Source organism: Gekko japonicus, unplaced genomic scaffold (genome assembly GCF_001447785.1).
Source record: "Gekko japonicus isolate JY-2015 unplaced genomic scaffold, Gekko_japonicus_V1.1 scaffold620, whole genome shotgun sequence".
Classification (NCBI taxonomy): Eukaryota; Metazoa; Chordata; class Lepidosauria; order Squamata; family Gekkonidae; genus Gekko; species Gekko japonicus.
Genome location: NW_015176470.1, coordinates 240,705 through 247,319, shown reverse-complemented (window position 1 = coordinate 247,319; position 6,615 = coordinate 240,705).

Genomic DNA, 6,615 nt, shown 5'->3' with positions numbered 1-6,615 from the left:
ACTAGGGAAAATTCCTAGAGCATCACTTAGTGGAAACCATTTTTCCTTGGAGGTGAGAAATTGGGGCTGGGGGCAGGTAATTCCCTACCCCAGGCAGGTAAATAGGAAGCCTATGGAGGACAATATGAAATTGTGTAGAACCTTGGTGCAAGGAGCAAAATGGAAGTCAGCACCAGCTTGTGGAACTTTTGTGTAGCCTTGACCCAATAGGAAAGGTGGGGTATACTATTTCAATAAATGAACAAATAAATAAACCTACCCTCCAGGAAGGACAGAAACCAGTTCAATACAACACTACCAGGACCCATTCCCCTCCAGACAGTCCCAAAGCATTCAATAGTTGAAGGTACTGACTGCTGTTGAAAACCTAATAAATTTTCTCCCAGCCTGTCTCACTACTAGTCTTAGAGCTGGGCTGGGGGGGGGGGAATATTTAAAGTTCTAGACTGCAGTGAGGTAACAGATGGAAAGGGCAGAGCTTAGCTTCTGTTGCCAGAGCATTACATTTTTTGTTTTAAAAAGACACCCACAACTTTTTGTAATGACTTTTACACGCAGACCCTCTTTTTAATACTATATTTGTACCTTCTATGATGAACTTTCTTGGGCTACCAAATATCTCCCCATGCCCACTCTGCAATCAACTATTTTAATTACCCATAAAATAAGGACACTTTCTCCTATCTGTCCAAAATTAATGGATTTGAGGGGGGTATTTTTGCATTTTGTGTGTGTTTGTGTGCCCGTGCCTGGAAGTCATGGCAACCTCTGGCAATTCCTACTGGGGCACGGAGGATGCTCAGAGAAGTGGCCTTCTAGCCTGCCTCTGACCTCCCAGCCCTGGCATTCTCTGGAGGGCTCCCATCCAAATACTTGCCAAGGGTGCTCACTTCAGAAGCACATATACTAAAATTGAAATGATACAGATAAGATACTTTCCAGGGTTGCCCCTGCTTAGCTTCCGAGATCTAATGACAGGCTTGCCTGAGCTATCCAAGTCAGGGCCTGTCCAAAATTTATGTGGTGAGCTCCTTTGGGTAGGAAAGTACAATTTATGAGAATTTCATTCCCATTGTTAGGGAAAAATTACAGACGCAAAAGGGAAGTTAATTAGATTAAGGCATCTGCCTAATTGCAATTCAAAACAAATTGTGTACGTGGCTGTATGTGCATATAATAAATTATATGTAGGTATGTCTTTAAAAACATTGAAGACGAAGGTGTTAGAGCACTGTTCGAGAATTAGGCAAGAAGTGCTAGATGCTCCAATGGTATTACACTTTAAAGAAATGCAGCACTCCATATAGGAGTTAATTTTATTTGTCATATACAAACATTGACCATGCCTCTACATCAGGGAAGATGTTGCTAGGATTTATTACAGCAAGAAAGTTATTGGATACATAGATTATGCACATTTGCTGCATTTTCAGTTCATTTTCAGGGAGGGCTTCTAATGTCCTAGCCCCATATTCCTTGACCATGGATGTTGCTCAAGTATGTATACATTTATATTAACACATTGAATGTTGCTATATGATAAGTGATTAAAGTTATTGTATTGTATAATTCATATTAAAAGCGTTTAATAGAGAAATATATAATGTTTGATGGTCTGTTTTCACTGTAATTTTGTTTATAAAGGGAAAAGTTTCAGGCAGAAATGATAAATAACTATGTTTAAAATGAAAATGAACTGAGAATGCATCCCTGTCTAAGATTTAACAAATGCTCCTTCATATTTAGGAGGCACTGAGTATAGAACTATTGTACTACTACTATCCCAAAGTCTACTTGTGTGTGTTAAGTGCTGTTAAGTCACTTCCAACTTATTAAGACTCTATGAATTAATGACCCCCAAAATACTCTATTGTTAACAGCTTTGGTCAGGTCTTGCAAACTGAGGGCCAGGACTTCCTTTATTGAGTCAATCCATCTCATGCTGGGTCTTCCTCTTATCTTGCTGTCTTCAGCTTTTCCTAGCATTATTGTCTTTTCCAGTGATTCTTGTCTTCTCATAATGTGACCAAAGTACAGCGGCCTCATTTTAATCATTGCCGCTTCTAGGGAGAGTTCAGAATTGATTTCATCTAGAACTCACTGATTTGTCTTTTTGTCGGTCCATGGTATCTGTAAAATTTAATTTATGTAAATTAAATTTATTTTTAAAAATTGTGATATTCTGTAATATTTTACATGCTTTTAAAGTTACAACTGGAATAAATGACAAAAATAAACAAATTATGCTGATTTCTATCTGCAAGGTGCTTGGTGCTAATTTTCAGTTTAGTTTGATAGAAACTTTTTGCCATATAATGGTAGAGGAAGTCAAACTTGTAACAATTCTAATTCCATAGACAGAGATGGCAAGGAAAAGGGCCCACAGCATTTTGCTTATGCAGAATCTTTTGTATGATCTGTTGGCAACCCATGGGAGACCGGTTTCATTTTTTGCTCCTGAAACATAGATCAAGCATTATCACCAGTTTTTAACTTCAAACTTTTTCATAGGTTCCAAGTGAGGATAAGAGCCATATCTTCTGGCAAAACAACAGCAAAGGGGTTTCTTCCTCCAACTTGAATATAGAATTACCTAGTCTAGGAATGGTATCTAAAGAAATGAAAAAATATGTTACATTTACTATTAACATTAATTCCTTCATTAAGTAAAAAAATAAGAGAAAGTATGTCAAAAATAACATGAAACAGGACTATATATATTATAGAAAATGGAAAAATAGAAACATTGATTATGAGTTCACCCTACTGCCAATTCAACTACCTTCCCAGCATGCTATGGTGTTACAGAAAGTGAAAACACCTGTGTTTAGTCTGATTGATCTGTATTTTATTTTACAGATTTATATCCCACCTTTCAGCTTAATCGGGGCCACCAAGATGAATAACAACTAAAAAAGAAGAGTAGTATAAAAACATAAAATGAGTTAAAACTAGAACTAAAACACATATCTATAAACACAAGAAACATCAAATAAAAACATAGGACAGGGAGGACTGATTATTGAGGGAATGTAAGAGAAAATAAAAAGGTCTTCATCCCTCTGGTGGAAGACATAGATAGAAGGGGACAGAAAAACATTCCTGGGGAGAAAGTTCCATGATCTTGACACCTGTCCTGTACTCAAGCTCAATCATATTTCCTCAAGTAGTACCAGGACTTGGGGCTGGTAAAAAGGGTGGGGGGAGGGGACTGGAGCCAGTAATACAAAGATTATGCCTGATGGATCAGTGGATCCAGCAAGCCTTAGCTTAAGTAGTCTAGGAGGTAATTGGGCCCAGCTTCATTGCTGACAGGTGCTGGAGTTCCTTAGGCTGCATTGTTCATTGGCCAGAATCCTGCAAGCAGGTACTGTCCTCAGCACTTAGCTGTAGACCTACAGGAAGGTTGTGTGCAGCTAGTCTGGCACGTCACCTCCTTTGTGCCACCTTGGCCTAGGCCTTCTACTGCCACAATTACTGTGGAGTGAAAGAGGAGCCTGAGGGGCTACAAGCCCAGGTTCCAGGAATGCTAAGTGGAGGCCTAGTGGCTAACTTAGGCCAATGGTGACATTTTCCTTGCAGGCTGTGGTAGTGTAGCCTCTAGTGCTGCTGGTACATACTCAGCAGGCAACTCTACAGTGCTGGTCCTTCCAGGTGCCTCTGGTCATCTTCAGAAACCAACCTTGGCTCCACAGGCTCCTCCCCTGAGGACTCTGAGTCGTATTCACTAAACTGGTTGAAAGGGGTCATGACAGCACCACAAAAGGTCTTCTCTTGGGTTGGTTCCTGCCTAACCAAAGGCAATGGCACCTACAGCCTGGGCCTCAGAAAGTGTCCATAGTGGTTGCATAGACTTGTATGGGTTAGGTGGTCCTTAAGGTATGCTGGACCAGATAACATGGGGCTTTAAAGGTCAACAGCAGCACCTTGAGTTATGTATCTCTACATTAATAAAAATGCATGTTAAAAAGATAGATATAGAAAAGAATAATAATACCAGAAACGACAGGTAAACCACCTTACCATCTGAACAAACCACTCCAGTTTTCAAGCCCTACAGAGGTTGACTGGCTTTTCACACATTACAGATGTGTGGGGACTCTCTGGAGGCATGCCCGGAGATTTATGTCCTCACAGGGAGATAAGGGAAGTAGTGTGCAAAACACTCAGTAAACATCTGCTGAGATCACCGTGAGAAGTAACTTGGTTACGGTAGTGGGGAGATAAGAGATGGGCTGTCTGCAAAACACATTCCTATTAGTTTAGTTCACAATATGCATGAAGCTTTCGATATACGTAGCAGGGGGAAGGGAAGGCGGGGGGAAGCTTTTAATAAAGCGCTGCTGGTCCAAGCTGGGTCTTGTGTGTCATTCTTGAACCCTCAAGCCTTCACAGATGTTCATAACAAAATGAAAACAAACAGCCTGAATATCTATCCAGGTTATTTCAGGTAAAACCACCAAAATTTGGCCTGCTGTTTCACTGTGTTCTGCTAACTGGAATTCTTAGACAATTTCTTGTGAGCAGCTGAATCCATGAGCTCCAACCACTTTGGGGTAGGGTGAAGCTAAGAGGACCAATATAGGTAGAGACTGGTATATGTGCACGTCTGGAACATAGTAATGATGTGCACTGTGCTTAATGTTCATTCCATCAAGTGCCTTCAATTATTTTATTTTTGCTATTCACTCCATTACGAACATCATTCAATTGGCCTATAAAGCTTTCTGTTTCTAAATGGCCAACCATATTTTGTAATAGCTATATTTTCCAACTAGTCTATAGCCTTTTGAATAGATCATATTGTATGAACACATGATTTTGTCACCTTTAGGGTGTATAAATGTGGAGAGGTCATGTACTGTAAGAACTTGTTATACCCATCTGCCAAGAACAGATGGAAAAACTATTCATACTCATTATATAGCTCATCCCATCAAAAACATTTTGATTTTAAGGCATTCTTGTCATGTTCGTAATGTTACTAATTCAACCAAGCTAAAATTATCTTGCTCAAATGCAAGATTATACATATGCCAGAAAAGAGGTGCAAGAAGAAAACTGGGTCAGTAAAGTACCAGAATTTGGCTGCTTTTAGGAAACAAGTTAGTTTATCTAGACCTCCAACGAAACATTGATGTATAACTAGATGTATTTATTAATTCAATTTATTAATTCATGCATTTTAAAAAATCCTTCTAATAATATTGCTTTATATGATCTGGTTCAAAGAAACTACTTCCTGTGGTTGTTACCAGTGTTTCCTCTAAGATGAGTTAGTGTGAGCTAGCTCACAGTTTTTTAGCCTCTGGCTCACACATATTTGTCTTAGTTCAGAAAGGAATGCTCCAGAGCAAATTAATTTATGCAGTAGCCAAATTGCTAGCTCGCAACATTAATGCCAGTAGCTCACAAAGTAGAATTTTTGCTCACAAGACTCCACAGCTTAGAGGGAACATTGGTTGTTACTGCCTCAGCATCAGGCCTCTAGAGTTGCCAGTTTCCTGGTTTTCTCCTAGACTGTCCAATATTTGTGCTTTCTGTCCAGGAAAGCAAGTGAGAAAATACCAGACAGATAAACATCCTGTATTTTCTAATTGAGCAGCTGAGAGATGCAATTGAGCATGAATAAGACAGCCAGATAGACAACCCTCTTTGCCCAATCTGAGCTCCAGCTTTCTCCAGCTATCCAACCCTCAGCACGAGGATTTTTAGGAATGCAGGCAAGTTTGGCTCATCTCAGCATTCTGTTCCCTCCCCCAATTTTTGAATGTAGGAATTTCTTGCGGGACATAAGCCCCACTTTTATTGCCATGGTTCAGCTGCAAACATGACTGAGCTCTGAACATGTTACAGTCTTTTTAATAATACTAACACAAATTTGATGGAAGAGCTCACTTGGCTGAGTAAAAGAAGGAACAGAATTGGGGGGGGTATTACAAAAATTTGACTACTTGGAGAATCAGTGCAGCCATACGAAAATGAGTCTTGGGAAGTGTTAATCCCTTGCAGAACTTTATATTGCTTCTTGCCCACTAAAGAACATTCTCTACAGAATTAAAACCAATCCCTCCATTCCTTTGCTTCTGCTACTTCATATATATTTTATATTTAAAGCTTAAATTATCAGCAAGAAAACTTACGTTCTCTCCTTTTAGAAACATGCCGAATGAATCCCCTTGCCCCCCAAATTCCAATAACATTTTTCCTGACTTTGACTAAAATAGACTTCCCCTTTCTATTTAAGGCTGCAGTTCTGTGTGCAGTTACATGGGAGTAAACTCAGTGGGAATTACTTTGAGTAAATATACATAGGTTCATAGCAATATTGCAAGTGTTGTTATATCCTTCAGCATGGCTAAAGCTTACCCATATACCAACTGCATGTCTACTGCACTACCTAAATGTATATATTTTTCAGTTTTTCAAGTTTTATTACTCAGTATATATTTAGATTCATTTCTCAGTCAACTGACAAACTGGAAAACTCTCTAGTTGCCTGTCTCCTAATTTTGATAAGCCTCTTGTATCCTATACACACTTGCTTGGAAACAAGTCCCAAGTCCTGAAATCTCATTATTTACTAAAGAAGCAGGGCTATTTTGGGGCAGGAAT